Source organism: Haemorhous mexicanus, chromosome 5 (genome assembly GCF_027477595.1).
Source record: "Haemorhous mexicanus isolate bHaeMex1 chromosome 5, bHaeMex1.pri, whole genome shotgun sequence".
Taxonomy (NCBI): Eukaryota; Metazoa; Chordata; class Aves; order Passeriformes; family Fringillidae; genus Haemorhous; species Haemorhous mexicanus.
In genome coordinates this window covers 72,688,087-72,704,486 of record NC_082345.1, presented here as the reverse complement: position 1 = coordinate 72,704,486, position 16,400 = coordinate 72,688,087, and the positions used below count along the sequence as shown (strand labels likewise).

The 16,400-nt window shown below is 41.0% G+C and overlaps 1 long non-coding RNA gene across 5 annotated transcripts in view; it reads left to right on the top strand.

Annotated features, from left to right (window-relative positions):
- LOC132327896 (uncharacterized) overlaps nucleotides 1–16,400 on the top strand; it is a 121,278-nt gene that overhangs the window by 26,951 nt on the left and 77,927 nt on the right. For all 5 annotated transcript variants that reach the window (XR_009486647.1, XR_009486646.1, XR_009486644.1 and 2 more), the window contains exon 2: nucleotides 8,588–8,846. This is a non-coding gene — a long non-coding RNA (uncharacterized LOC132327896). The remainder of the gene's footprint in view (nucleotides 1–8,587; nucleotides 8,847–16,400) is intronic.

Here is a 16,400-nt window from a genome sequence, read left to right as displayed (position 1 = left end):
CCTTTGGTTGCTGGTATCTCTTAACTGGGTGGTTTTGTGCATGTACTGCAGGCTGATAATTTCAGGTATTAATTTTCTGAAAGACTGAAGTGCTCTTTTTTTTTTTGTTTTGGGTATTTAGAAACAGCACTGAATTTTTTTTTTGTTTTTTGTGAAACATTGTTAATAGTTTTGACTAATATAAATTATAGGATGAGGAATCTCCAGCAATGGATTTTTATGCTGACTGTGACCTGCAGCTCACTCAGCTGAGGAGTTTGTCTTAAATCCCACACCTGAGCTACTTAAAGGAGCAGATCTAAACAGAGGCTGTGAATTTGCAGGAAGTGTAAAAGGACTTTAAAGCCTTGTGTTGCTGAATATATTTCTGTGCAGTGTCTTCCTTTACAGATGGTTTCAAGGTGTGTAAAACCTGAAGCATCAGGTGTGAGAAGTGATGGGTTTGGCTCTCCCAGCCCTGGATTCCCATCCTGTGTATCCATGGCTGTTCCTGACCACTCTTCCCCAGTCCAGTCTGTCTCTGCATGCTGGATTTAAAAGTATAGTTTGCCCATGGTGGTGACAAATTCCACTTTCCTGGTCATGCTGAAAGCAGGAGAGAATTGGAAAAAATCCTGATTTTTCCCCCTGCTTGTTTTATTTCTACTTCTCTGACAGGTGCTGCTTTGTATGTCAAGGATCTTGTAGTTAAACGAGCACAGTCTTTATTTTAAAGTGAAAATAGGATTTTGGCAGAAGTTGGAAGATGCTCCTACTTTTGCCCTGAGTGGATTGTTTCTTTCCAGAGGGTGTTGTGTGTGTCAGAGGCTGGAAAAGAGAGGGATAAATGTGTGGAGGCATTGGCAGCAGGCCACACTCTTCAGGCCATGCTCTGGATCTCTGGATCATCCCTCCCTTCTCCCATTGCCTTGCAGAATGTATAGGCTCAGCTATATGAAATAATACATTGATTTCAAAATTGTGTTAAATGAGCTCATCTCAGTCACTCAGCAGTTATGAAATCCTGCCAAGTGCTACACGTCTTGTAAATTTAGAGGGCTTTTTTTTTTTTTTAATTTAATTTGCAAAGCATGAAATACTACACAAGTTACTGAGGCAGAGAGAAGGCATCTTCCTTCACCCATAACATACTGAGGCACGAAGGATGATGCTGAAAGCCAAGGTTTCTGATCTGACCCTCCTCCTCAGAGCTCCTGAACCTGAAGATTCCCAGCTCACAGAAGCTGTCTGCTTGTGGCAGGCAAAATTATCATTTCTTGCACTCACAGCTGAGGGTTTTGATGGGGTTGGTGACCAGCTCTAGCACAGCACAGCTCCTTTTCCTTCTCCTTTTCCTTCTCCTTCATCACCAGCTTGGAACCAGGAATGGGTGAGACTTCTGCTGCTTCCCTCCTAACGAGGTATGAATTCCAGATCAAATGTTAAGAGCTGCTTGTTTCTACGTGAAGAAATCAGATTCAACCCCTGGATTTGTTCCAAGCAGGGATATCATTACATTTGACTCTTGTGTTTGAAACTGTTAAAGCCTGCTGATCTGACACAGCTAGGGATGGAACTCAAATATATCAGCTTTTCAGAGATGGGAGGCAAAAGGAACTGCTGGGTAATTTAGTCTGACATTTAGGGTGTTGCAGGTCATTATATGGAACTGTTACTCCCTGTTTTGAGCTCAGTAGCTTATGTTTGACTGAAAAATTGAAAAATTAACAGGCATCTGCTGAAAATGCTTTTCAGAAGGGCAGGCTGGCTCATTTGGGAGTTACTTAGAAATGAGGATTTCAGTATCTCTCTTAGTAATTTTTTCTATGGGACAAACAGTCTGTGCTTGCTTCTTTCTCTTTTTTTTTCTTTTTTTTTTTTTGTATTTTGCTGCATTTCTAACTTGGATATGCATAATTCTTCATAGTTTCATGGAATTTTAAGCTAGCATAAACCAGCAGAATTGCTGAAAGAAGCAGTCAGCATCCCCCAGTTCCTGCCTGGACACCAGCTGGCCCCTGGTCCTGGCCTGGTGCTCCTATAACCATGGGTGAACCCACTGCAGAACCAGCCACAAAAGCAGCAAAATCAGATTTCTCCAGGATCAGTACCAAGATGTAGTTCATGGCACAGCTGCATGAAGGGGAATGAACAGTCAGGGATGAGAAATGGGTAAAGGCGGCTTCAGCAGCAGGTGGTGAAGCCACAGAGTTACTTTCAGCTGTTGGTTCTTGGCCCTTTTCTGATGGGAATAGTGGTGGTTTGTGTTGCTCTGGAGCCAGCAGGGTCTGTGGACTCATCCTCCTGGTGTTAACACCAAAACTTCACAACCAGGTGTGTGCCAGAATGCTGGAATGATAAAAAATTACAGTTACTTGATGTAGCAAAAGCAGTTCAAGTGTTATCTTGGTATTAACATTTACCTTGTTGTTGAGCTTTTAGTATCTGTGTTGTAGTAATTGGTAGCTGTACACAAGGGAAAAGGGCTTTGGATTTACTGGAGGGCTTATATGAGGCAAATTAGTCTGAGTGTTGGTAGGTAGAAGGTGGAAATTCTCAGTATGTGATGACTGTTTTTAGTAAAGATTTTTTCAAAAAATAAACTCTGCTTTAAAGACACAAATGGATATTTATCTTAAGACCAGATGTTGAACAGTATTTAGTGCTAAACCAGGTGACCTTCACACGAAATAATTTTGTTTCTCAATGGAATGATTATTTCTCTTAGGAGAGCATTTGGTAAGAAATCTCTGTGCCAGCTCTCATGCTTTTAATACTTTATCATGGTTTGTAATAAGAGGAGAGCATCTTTGCCTGTATAAATCTGAGATTTGCATCATACTAACATGGTATTAGTTTATTCTTCTTCCTCTGTAGTCTGAGGAGGAGGAGGTTTTCTGAGATAGAGGAAGAAAGAGCTGAAACTGTAAAGACCAGGATCCGAGGACAAGTCAACCCCAGCAACAGAGGATTGTGCAGTCTGGGCAGGGGGATGTCTATCACCACAAAACACTGTGGAGTTACAGACTAGAAATTCAGAATATGCCCATCTCCTGGAGCATCATATACTGATGTTGTTCTCTAAAGATGGAAAAAGATTTTTTTCCAGATACTGCTGAAAGCGTTGACTGATCGTTTTTTTTTTTAGTACTGTCAAAATAATTTTTGTTGTTTTCATTTCAGTTTAGCAGTAACTCTTACTGTAGTGAAAGTTGTTAAATAAAATTGGACTGTATTTTCTTCCCAAAAGATTCCAGTATTGTTTAAGTGATGGTGCTGAATGGTTGAAGCACAAAGTCACAATTCAGCACCCTGATTCCATGTCTCTTCTGCTAGCACAGAGCAAAACTTCCTTGTATTTAAGACTGAAAAGTATTCAGTTTTCTTTTCAGATGGATTTGCTTTTGGATAATTTGTGAATTATTTCAGCAAGAGTTCACCTTCACAAGTTTCAACTGGTACAGGTCTCATTTTAACCATGGGAGCTGCTGAACTCAGCTGTTCAGGCTTGTTTTGCAGAGGAATCTTCTTCCCCCTTCCATTTTTGTTCAGGAGCTCCTGACAGCCCAGGTCATCAGAACTGTTGCCACCACTCATGTGGAAACCCTTCCCACTGAGATCTGACCAAGTGTTCATTCAACTCAAAAACATCTTTTAAAGTGACCATCTGATTTTGGGCTGCCTTAATTGAAGCTTCTCAAAGTTGCCTGGCCACACTTGGTCCAAGGATGGTCCCAAGGATGGTCCCAAGGATGGTCTTGGTCCCAAGGATATTCTGCTGCTGTACCATGAGAGTTTTGGGTTCATGGTTGGACTTGCAGGTCTTCTTCCTAAACAAATTCTGTGATTCCTAAATTCTTCTTCCTGAATAATTCTGTGATTCCCTTCTCCAGGTGTTCTTGTTGCTACTGACTGAGCCTCCAAACTTTGATACCTTTCTTGCCTGTTTTACTTCCTTCTGTACTTAATTTCTGGTTGGCATCTGATCCTGAGTAGTCCTGTCCCAGGCAGTGCCTTGTGTCCTGGTTATTCTTTTTACCTGTGTTTTGTAAAATCTTCTGGTTGAATCTGTGGAAAAGCTTGCTTGGCTGAAATTTTTCTGGCAACCTGAAGTTTTTATAGGGGAAATTACCATATTTCTCATTTAAAATTCTTACTTTAGGTTTTTATTGAAGACAGCAAAGCATGCTTTTTCTGGTTTTGTTTTTGGTTTTTTTTTTGTTGTTGTTGGGTTTTTTAATTTGCTGTTACTGTTTCTTTTTTTAAAAAATACTTGTTTCAGTATTCATTGTGCAGTTGTGTATTACCCTGGTAAAGCTGTAAAGTAGCCAAGCTGTGCTGATCTTCACTGAGGTGGAATAGTTTAAAGAAAGCTTTGTGGTCTGCTTTAGTTGTTTATACTTCAAAATAATTTAAGGGAAAGGTGCCTTTTTATTTACCAAGCATTTGCAGGTAAACCTTAAAAACCCATCACAGCAAATAGTAAATAATTTTCTTTACAACACAGGGCCTCTTTTTTTCTGAAGAGATGGGATTCTTGCCAGCCTTCAAAGTTTTCAGAAGATTGCTCCTATTTTCTCCTTATTATGTGTCAAATTGTAAAACATAAAAAATTGTTGACAAGCTTTAAAAAAAAAAAAGATATCCAAGATTGACACCTTTTGCTAAAATACCATTTAACTTCTTTTCAGGTAGAAAATAATGGCTATTAGAAGAGAAGATCAGTGAACAGTGCTGAAATAGAAGTTGTTTGGGGTTTTTTGTCAGGTTTGGTTTTTTTTTTAAGAAAGAATCTTAAATCATTAATTGCTTCTGGAACCTTAATACAGTGGCTTTGGAGTTTTCCAAAGGGGGCAGTTGGACTCACTCTCAATGCAGTTCCAATCTGCTGTTGTAGCTATGACTTACTACTGGTATACATATATTTATCATATTTATAAGATATGTGTGTGTGTGTGTGTAATATTTGAAACATTGAATAAGAATGGAGTTTTGTACTTGGTTCAAGCTGTCTGGGTGCCTTCTGGGGATGTAAAAGTACAGTTATCAAGGAAACATCAATTTTCTAGCTGGCTAAAAAAGGTGGTTGTGGTTGTGTATCACTTCTGTGCGTCAGTTCTGAAGAATTTTAAAAAAACCCTACAACTAGAGAAACCAAAAGCTTCAACTAATGGTCATCTATCTATTCATTGAGCTGTGACTGAAACCCAGAACAGGGCAAAGAGCTTTGCCCTAAGAAGTCGTGGCTGAAATGTACCAGCCATGAACCAAACAGGAAATTCTGCAGAGAAAAAGGGGAAATAAGAACTTGGATCTTGTTAATTAAAGTTTTGGCAAGCTGACCTTTTGGGTCTTTTTGAAAACTCCAGTGTGGGATGCAGCACGACTGCTGTTGGAATTTCTTGGGTCTTTTCTGACCACAGGGTGGGGGAAATGTGTTTGCCATCAGGTGCAAGTCTCTGGCAGGAGGAGATGGAGCATTCCCTGAAAGTATCTGAGGGTATTTTTGGGAAGCAGCCTTTTGGAGGATGGGATAGAGACTGGTCAGAAAGGAGCCTTTGACCGGAATGGAGACTGAGGAAGGCAAAACTAGCAGTCTCTGGGAATGTTCAGACAGGGAAAGAAAGACTTATTTCAGGGATGCATAGGGATTTGGGAAATTAGGGTTTTAATGGATTGAGAACAAGTTTGGAAAAAAAAAAAAAGAAACCACAGTGGACCAGAGAAGTTACTTAAAAGTCTTTTATTCATCTTGCTTTTAATTTTACTATTCAGGAGTCCCATGTTTTATGTATTTTATTAATAACTTGGGGCTCTGGAGTTTACAGAGCTTTTAGTGTTTAATGATGCTCATTCTGAAGAAGGGAGCAGAGCACCTCCATCACTCTCTGTGACTCAGGGTCCCAGAGCAGGGGTGGTAGATGCAAGATGTGAACCTCGAGGCAGCCCTGGGCCAGGAGGCTGGAAATAAACCAAAACCTGTGTCCTCTCAAGCCTGAGTTAGAAGGTTTTATTTGTATTTTGAAGAGTCAGTAGCATTCTTCCACACAAGTCTGGAAAAGAATTGCAGAGTGTGACATCCCTTTCTTCCAAGGGTTGGTCAGAAGCTCCATGTACATCCAGGTGTGAGATGGATGAATGCTGCAGAAAACAAAGGAAACCCAAGTCTTTCACTGAGTTCATCCCATGGCTCCCATGCTTTAAATGAAAAGAGAGAAAGTCTGAGAGCCCAAGAATCCAGACAGATCACCAGACAGGCAGAGATTAAATTGGGATTAAGAAGTTTGAGCAGGAGGAACATGGCAGAGATAAACCACAGCACAGGTGGGATTGTTCACAGAAACAGAATGTCTGAAGGGTATGTGTTAAAATTAGCATATTTAGCATAAATAAATTGTATAGAGGTTTCCAAAATACATCGTAAAAAAAGGGAAAAAAGCTAGCAAGAACTCTCTTACAGTCTTTAAAGTTATTTACTTAGTCTGAGATGATGGAATGGGGAAGAGATGCAGTGGTTTCATCACCTCCTATAGGTGAAGAAAACAGAAATCAGCTTGTTGAGGCATTCCTGTAGAAAAGTATAGGATTTAAATCAAGTTAGAAGAAGACTTTCAATACAGCTTTTGACTTATTCTCAGAGCAGTATCACCCTGAGATTAAGGCAAATGAAAATGACAGGCATTGGTGCCTGTTGAGAACTGCATGCCCTGGTTTTCAGAACATCTCAGTGGGTTGAAAGAACTAACACTGGGAAATTGGTCAAGCACCAGATTCGGTCTGAGATAAAGTTCACCTGTCTGCCCTGTGAGAAAAAACAAAATGGGATCATGAGTGCAGAGTGAGGATGTGCTTGAGAGTACTGTTGAGGTGCCTGAGGCAGGGATGAAAAATCCACCTTTCCTCAGAGGAAGGAACCATCTGTGATAAAAGGGTCATTTTGAGGCTTTGGAGACTTGGTTTGCCAGAGACACTTGAGGGAGCTGGGGCAGAGGAGAGGTTTTCTCCTGCATTAACAGGACATGCAAGAGGTTAGAGCTGTTACTAGGAAGAGAGGAACAGAGAAAATGCTCTGGATTTTCCACAGTGTTTTAGAATGCCACTTCTGCAGGGAAAAATCCCCAAAAGATGTTTAACAAACCAAACCTGTTGGGCTGAAAAGGAGGCATATTTCCCCTCCCAAAGTATGGAGGGGGATGGCTGGATGGCGGGTGTGCCCTGGGCTGGTGGGATGAGGCAGTTGGGGAAACTCATGTTCATCCTAAATCGAATCCAGACAGGATTAAACAGGTCTCACTTCTGGAACTGCTGGGAATCAGGGAAAGCAAGTGCCTGGTTTTGTCATGTCATTTTCCAGAAATTTGTTCATAACTGGGAAAATGAGGTGACTGGAAGAGGTGTGGAGAGGGAAGCAAGAAAGGGAAAACTGTGGAACCCACCAGGATTTGCTTTGTTCTTGGTGGGATTTAGTGACAGAGAGAAAGAAAATGGCTTCAGATTCTAATTTTTAATCAAGCAAGTGACTGAAAAAGGCAAGAAAGGGACAAGGACCTGCTCTAGAAGGGCAAAGTGAGCACTGAGGAGATCACTCAGAAACTGTTTCATTTCTCTTACTTCACGGTAATTTTTTTCTGTGCAATAAATGGATATTTAATCCAGTTGGTTCTAGTAAAACTCAGCTCTGGAATTAACAAACACGCTCTTGTGTCTTTTGGGTGTCTCATCATGGATGGGTGGAAGCAAATCCACCTCTTACTGTTGGGGTGCTGCTAGGCAATTTGTGATAGCACAAATCCAAGCACTTACATAAGAGTGAGGTCTCAAGAAATCACTGACTTGGACATACTGATCATATCAGTAAAGAGAGGTGCAGGAGGTGCATGAAAATGGGTTTTTTAAGTCTTATGTTAACCTGGTTTTTGTTTAAAAAGTGAAAATAGGGAAACAAAAAAGATTTTTGGAAAATTGAAATTTATCGTTTTGACCAGTAGCAGAAAGTGAAATAAGATTTTGCTTTGGTTTGGTTTTTGGAGGTTTTATTGATATATTTATTTGTGTGCAAATTAACAGCTTTTGAAAAATGATGAGAAATCGGGGAAAAGGAAAATCTTGGTACTTTTAGACCAGCGACACAAATGCAGAGTTGGATGCTTTGCTGGGCTTCTAGCTGTGTTTTAAGTAAAGAGAATTTTCCTAGTTTTTCAGGCTGAGTGAAGTTGGGAGCAATTTGCTCTATGATACGGAATACAGTGAATCAGCATTCGCAATGGCAGCTATTTATAGTCACTCTATTTTTATTCAAAGCAAAACAATAGCACTGAATTTCAGGCAGTTGGACCAGACACTCAGGAAGGTCTCTTTGGAAGCTGAGGGGAAAATAATCTCATCTTGCTGGATCTTGAGGGCTGAGCTCGTGAGCTCCGCCGGCATCTCCATTTCAGTGCCGTCCTCCGAAGGTGAAATCCGGGGCTATGCTGGGGAGCTGCAGGAGCAGATGCCTCTAAAATGTGGTTTTATCCACTCTTCAGGGGCTATCAGCATTCCTTGTATTTTCTGTGTGAAGGACTGAGCAATGTAATTAATGCCTGTTAATTTTAACCATCTCTTCCAGGTTTTCTGTGACTGTTCCACATCCTCCTGCTGCAGCCAACGTGGATCTGAATGCCGTGGCTACAAAGGCTTGTCACTGTCTCATGCTGGGTCCCTCACATCCAAGAGCTACTTGGCAGTTTCCAAGGCAACCACCTGTGGAATAATTAAAAAGGATGAAGTGTTAGTGTGCCACATATAAGGAATTCTTGCCTGGAGAGAGCATTTCACTTTTCTTCCGCCTTGAAGAATCAAAACGTGCTTCTGCCAGCAAAGTTAAGGTAGTACAATTCAAAAGTAATGGTTTATTTTTCTGGCAAGTTTTGAGGTGGAGCAACAAGCCTGATATGGCTGTGTGCTGTACAAAAATGACCATGGTTCCTTCTGGGTTAATATTTTGGTTAGATTTAAATGGAAAATGCACGAGAAAGGTGGTGATGGAAAGGCAGTAATCAGCATTTTGCATTAGTAAAGCGGTTGCATGGACTGTTTTGCAATTTATGCCGTCTTCCCTCAGATGATTTTAAGCTGGGAAGGACTAAAATGGAGCATACATTAGTTGGAGCATAAATATAGGAAGTGCAGCCTTCATGCCAAGTACACTGAGATTTCTTTGGCATTCAGTGCAGTGATAGATATAAAAGGAATCTAGGAGTGGGCTCACTGCAAAATGACAGTCGGAATCAAGGCTTGATCTTTATCCCAGAGCTTAAAGGGTGGGCAGTGCCTGAGTCCATGCTGAACCAAACTGATAATCAGGTTTAGCTGCTTCAGTGAAGCAGCAGCTAAAACCATTTTGAAGTCACATATTCCCAGATTCAGAGCTGAAATTGCACGGTGGGGAAAAAACAAGTATTAAGCAAAAGAAGCCTGTCAGAATAACAAAAATGGCAAATTTGTTTCTGAAGGTTTGAAACGTTGCTTCAGAAGTTGATGGCAGAGGTGTTAGACTTCAGACAACTGGAAAAGTTCTTCTCCAAGTATTTTAGGTTACTGGATGTATTTGCTCATTATATCTTCCTTCTCTGCCAGTCATTCAAATATAGTTGAATAGAAAAATATTATTCATTTCTGACAATGGACTTAAATGGAGAAAAACCACATTCCCATTCTTCCCATAGTCCAAATAACTGCTCAGTTAAGTCTGGTTACCTTGCCTGATGCTCTCGTACAGTTAATTTTAGGCATGATGCCTTTGTGTAATTTATTTTAAGGGAAAAAAAAAAAGAATCCTAAATTTTCAAGTAGAAATATTTGGGATGCCATCTGGGCTTTACATAATAAATTTTTCCTGCCAAAATGTTTGTGGGATTCTGTTGGGATGTGGATGGGATTTCACATTCCATCCCTCTCCACAGCACAAGAAGATCATTGTTTTTTAGATATGGTGAATCCAAGAAGAAATAAGAATTGTGTGGTGGCAGCTCTATGATCTGGGGGAATACAAATAGAATATATCCAGTAAGGACTCTCACCTTTTACAGATGTTGCCTAATTTCAACAGCAGATATTTGCAGGTACCAGCTGAGTACAGCTGCAGTTTTCCACCCTAATACTTGATTTCCTGTCCATTGGTTGGTTGTCACCACATCTTAAATGCCAAAATGGTTTTCTTTCTGCAAAAATTCCTCAGCCTCTTAATTCCTTTCGGTATGGAGCTGAGGAAAGTGGTTTTTTCAGGCAAATGCTGTTTTCACATGTGGAAGGAGTGTTCTGGCAAAGTGTCTGCAGCAGGCACAGTGAGGAGGATACAGGATGGAGACACTCTGTAGGGTACAGTGAAGGTGGTTGGTGTGTGTGGATGCAGATCCCTGATCTTTCCAAGCAGCATCAGTAACTCTCAAAGATGGAATTGGGTACTTGTGAAAGAGCACAAGAGTGTATTTGTGGAAGCCTGATGTAGTAGCAATCAGGCACAATGATGCAGGATTCCAGGAGTGTACACAGAGGAGTTTCAGCTTGGATGCTTCTACAAAACATCCCAAACACATACAAATACCTCCATTTTTCTGTTTTACCTCAAATGCTGTGGGTGAGGTTTTTCTCATGAAGCTTAAATGTCCAGGTGCTGCTGAAGCCATGGGGAGCAGCTTCCTGACAGTTCCTATTCCACACCCCCTTGAGGGGGATGACTTCTCTCTGAAAAGGTGCCTGTAGAAATGAATCCATCTTTTCCATGGGTAGTTCTGCCTGGATTTAGATGATTTAGCCCAGCTGGCAAACCTTCCAGGAATTTCAAGTGTGTAATTAGATATATTTGTATATAGAATTAATTCATCTATGCTTGTTTCTCCATATTCCATTCCTATTCCAGACTTTTCAAGGCTGAGTGGAGTTGCAGTTGATCACTGGTACATCCCCCTTAATCATCCTCCTCTTCCCAACTCAGATATTTGACCCTGTCAGTTTTCCCAGCCTTCATCTGCAAGCCTGTGCTTCAGTGTCAGGGGTAGTGAAGAGCCCCACAGAGTTTGTTAACATAGTTTGTACGAGAAATAAAAACAGCCAGGCTAAATTTAGGCAGCTGTGCTGTGTGAAAGAGAATGCAGCAACAGGCAAAATTGATTTCTGATGTTTTTTGTATAGGTTATGTTCTAACAGTCTTTATCCCTGGGAAGTTTTACAAGACTGAAGGGAGGGAGTAGGTGGTTAGAGGCAGTGATTTGTTCAATAATTTTAATCTCTTAAAGTGATTCAGTACCTGTTGACATAGAAGTTGTTTCTGTAACCTTGTCTATTAAAAATTGGTGCTATATGCACCCAGAAAAGTAGAATTTTCTTTTGAATTCTCTTTCTGTGGCAGAAGATTTGTTTTGCTCCATGTTGGAGTAACTTGGTGTCTTTTTGAGAGGAAAAAAAATGGGACATAGTGATATGGTAACTCTGTCAAAGATGATTTTGATGCAGTGGTTAATATTTTCCTATTTTTATACCATCAGGTCAACTGTATCAAGAGTCAGTTACAGTGTGGTAGTCTAAAAATGTCATTAAAACACCCATTAATTTTGTTAAATGAATTAGGACTGTTTCCTGGAATAGATAGGACTTTTCATCTTGTTGCTTGGAAATCCAGGTGATTTTTGAAAGGGACTTTTTCCTTCTAACAAGAGCGGAAATGTAGGGGAAATTCAGGGAAAGAGCAATAAGCTCAAGTCACCTTTGTGGAAAAGGGAACTCAAATAATAAATGGACCCTTTTACCTATGCTTGATTTTCGTTTGAGAAGGAGGGAACTGTTTTGCTGCCCTTTGGTGGGTGGATGTTTTATGGGGAGCAAAGCTGCATTGTAACTTTAATGCAAACAGAATTCACCACAGGCTGACAGACTTTATGCTTAGGCACCTGATCCCTTTCACCCCTCCAGCTGCTCCTGCTGGGCATTTTGGATATGCTTTTCCAGCATTGTTCTGATGTTTTTCCCTGATAGACACCACAGAAAGTCTAGAATAGAATAGAAAAGTCTGACAACTTGGAGAGGAGTACTGAAGGTAGAAGGAGAAAAGCAGCTCTTGTCATTTACTGACCTGGAGCAGTGATTTGTCTCCAGCAGTGGCCACAGGTGGGTTATTGAGGAGCACAGCAACAGAATGGGAACAGGATCCTCCTTCTGCACACCCTTCATTGTCCAGACATCTGTAGGACAGGGGTGGACTGAGCTGGATAGTTTTTGGGGGTTTTTGTTTACTGGATTTCTCTTTTGGAATTCATTAGTGAGATGTACTGGGGAGTGTAAAGCTCTGTGGTTCTCCAGCTTTACTAACACATCAGCCTCCTCAGTTCAGTGAGGAACCATCTTCTTTTGTTAACTTTTGAGCCTGAACTCCATTTAAAATCCACTTCTTGCCCTGGAACAGGCTTAAGTAATTGACACATAACTATTTCCATTGCAACCATCATTTTCTAGAGCTCTGCCTGCTGCAAGTGTTGGGTCAGTTCAAAGCCTGCTGACCTATATACATGAAATAGGACCACTTGCCCCCACCTCCACTCATCCTACTTCACATTTCATTGAGAGTCCTCATTAATTTCACTCCTGAATTTCATTTCAAGATTTTAATGTCCTGTAAGTTATCTGCACGTATTTCTTTTTGGTTTTTCCTACTTATTTACTGCCTGTGCTACTGTGAATAACTTTACTATCATCAGCAGAGGTTGTCATCTCACTGTTGAGCCCTTTTCATGTCATTTATGAATTCATTGAACGGTGCTGGGAACAGATCCCAGCTGAGATCCCTGTGGAAAGAAGAGCTGAAATGGCACCAAGTCCTGCCAAAAGCAGAGTGGGTTTGCCCACTTCTGCACGTGGCACAGCTGAATTTGTGGTAGAATCCCTGTCCTGTTTTGGTACACTTGTAAATGTGGAGTCACTGTAAAATACTTTTTAGGAATAGATAATAATATGTAAGATACAATGTCATTCCTCATCACAGAATTGCTAAGGTTGGAAATGACCTCTAAGATGACCAAGTTCTGCCCTGAAGCACCACCATATTCACCACAAAACCATATCCATGCATTTTTGACTCCACCACTTCCCTGAGCAGAGTGTTCCAGTGCTGCCTATTTGTAATTTCACCTTTGAAATACAGGGTGGGCAAGGGATTCACCTTTTTGCATGACTGAGGATGATGTTCAGTGTTTAAAAGGTCCATGCCTGCTTTGTTCACAGCATTTTTCATCTTCTGAGTTTTTAGTCTCAAAACCAACTTGGTTGGAGCCTGCTGGTTTGTCACTCTCTGCATTGCCAGTAAATATTGAATAAGGGGAATTAGGTAAGAGAATCAATCTCCACAATCATAAATACACACTTCTTTTAGATGATTTTTTAGGAAATTGCCTGAGCAGTAGAACTGCTACTTGCTCTTGTTTTTCAACATTAATGTAGCAAACATCTAATGTTTGTAAAACTGGGCCAGATTTAAAGGATCTGTAGCATGAAATAACTTTTCTAATGGTGTCCTGCAGCTGCAGCCTAGGGTAGTAGAGAGTTGAGGACATGAAAGTGCTACATAAGAGTGCAGTGTCCCAGGGCTGCTTCCTCTTACCACCTCTGTTCATTCCTAATTACTCCTGGAATTCTCTTTGCTTTTTCACTGCTCCTGTTGTCAACCACTGTGAAAACTGTATTTTCACAAAGCTATCTTCAGTGACTTCAAGGTCTCTCCTAATCAAGAAAAAAAAAACTAATTTAGAACCCCTCATTTTCAGTGTGTAGTTGGCTGCTTTTTTCTATATACAGGGCCTTAGAATTAATCTACTTTGAATTTCATCTTCTGTTTTCTATCCCAGTCACGCTGTATAATAACTAGCTGGAAGAAAAGACTGAGGATAACTGCTTAGATGCATTTACTGGTTTATCTGTAATAGACCTGGGACCTCACAGTGTGTCCTTTTCAGCATAATTTATTGAAATGAGAGAGGTCTAACTCCAGACCTGTACAGGAGTCTGGTTTGATGTGTGTGTATAAGGGTTTATGTTCTCTGCATGTAAATTAAGTGTTGGTTAATAAGACCCTTCCTCTCTTCTGCTCTACAGCTGAGTTTTCTTCAAGATCTTGTGGAGAAGTTGGTAATTTTTAGGGACTCCCAGTATCCACAGAGCCCTTTCAGAGCCCTCCTGTCTGTGACCTGCAGACTGCAGTCCATCAGTTGGTATTTTTAATAATTTGGTTTCCTTAGAAATCTGGCTGTGTCCCCGTGCTCCTGGCTGTGTAATTCCTGGTAGGCTTTGGCAGTGAGCAATGCTCAACTTCCCGGAGAGGATCCTCTTTCCTGCTCCTCTCTGCAGGCAGGTGCCAGAGCTGGAAGTTCCCTGAACTGTTCTGTCCTGAGCACTGAGTTCATCTGGGTTTTCATGTGGCAGAGAAGCATTTCTGAGGTTTTTCCTCCTCCCCACAGCTTTGTCCTGTAAAGCCTTTTATCTTCTGTCACCTACTGGCCTAGCAGGCTTTCTCATAAGCTTCACTCTTCTGGTGCATTTGATAAAATTTCCTCTTAACACATCAGTTCTCAATATTTTTTTCAGCTTAAAATTTTGCCTTTAGTTTGTTGAAGTCTGTATTTTTTCCTGGAACCACAGTATGACTTCTCTTTTTGAAGGACGTGCTTTTGAACGCTTTCTTAATATTGTTCTTTATTTTGTTTTAAGTTGCACTTACTCTATTCTTCCGTATGCAGTATGGGATCTTTACCAAGCTATCATCCCCTTAATACCTTCCCCTTTTTTTGCCTGTTCATTTTAGTTTTCTTTGTAGCAGTTTCCTTGTTTTACCATCACAGAATGCCTGATCTTATTGAGGACCTGACTTAGGTCACCTGGTCCAACCTTCATGCTCAAGCAGGGATTTTTTTTTTTTTAGTTGCACAGCCAAAAATAGAGAAAACTACTGTTTCAAGTACTGAACTTGAGTGCTTTGTAATCAGTAATGCAGCCACTCTTCAGCAGTGAAGATCCTATACACAGGTCAGGACTGGGTCAAGTTCTGCCTCTGATGTGGGTTTTTGGAGTTGTTTGAAGGAGTGCTAATTAATGGTGTCTAAAAATGCAGTGTTTACATTACAGTGACTACACTGAGGATTCATCCACCTCCAGAATCCTGCAGTTTGGCCACTTGAATTTCAAGAGGTGCTGTTTGATGCTGATAACTGTCAGGTACCTTCATGGGGCTGGCACGTTTCAGAGCCACAGAATGGTTTGAGTTGGAAGAGACATTAAACACAATCCAGTTCCACCCCCTGACATGGGCAGGGACACTTTCCACTATCCCAGGTTGCTCCAATTCCTGTTCAACCTGGCCTTGGACACTTTCAGACCTGGAGCATTGTCTGGAACTGGGAAGTCTCCGTGTGCTGCTGATCTTGGTTTTGTCTTGTTTTTTTTATTGTTGGGAGAGGTTTTGAGCTTCATGGGCTTCCATACACTTTGAGATGCTCTTGTCAGACAAAATGACATGAGACAGTTTTTACCAGAAATTTTTACCAGAAAATTTCTCCTTCTTGTGGCTCTCATCCTGCTGGAATAATTGGAGGATGCTGCCCCAGCCAGTGAAGTGGAATGAGCAGTTTGGTTCATCTTTCTGTCACCATCTCTGTGTGGTCAGATGAGCTGCTGTCTGCATTCCCTGAGCTGTAGTGAGGGATTTGGATACCCAATATCCTCAGAGACCCTGTGCAGGTATTTGAAATAGAATGAAATAAATCCCACCCTGGTATTTCAGTATTCTGAACTGGCCAGTGCTTTCACTTTTAGAGAGTTTTTTCAATCATGATGGTTAAGAAAGAGAAATTTGATGCTTGATTAAAAGCAAGGAGAAGGCTTGCAAAGTCTCTTTGGATGAAAGAAATTACAGGTCTGTGGGTGACCTAAAAATATAAAATATGAGTGGAATTTTAAATCACATATAAAGGTGTTATAAAATAATGTTGATTGCAAGGAACAGCTTGGTTTGACTTGGGTGCTTGATAGTTTCCCCTGTTTTTCCTCATTCTTATATAAGTAAGTGAAAAATTTGGAGATGTACTCAGAGACCGTATTTCTAGCAGTATATATTCCATTTCAGGGACTGTTTGCAAAAGCATGGGGTGACAGGAAAAGGGGCTTCAAACTGAAAGAGAGCAGTTTTAGATGAGATATTGGGAATAAATTCTTTACTGTGAGGGTGGTGAGGCCCTGGCACAGGTTACTCAGAGAAGCTGTGGCTGCCCCATCCTTGGAATGTCCAGCCTGGGATAGTGGAAGGTGTCTCTGCCCATGGTAGGAGGTGGGACTGGATGGGCTTTAAGGTCTCTTCTTACTGAAATCATTCTGCAGTTCTTTGAAATGAGGAAAAACCCCAG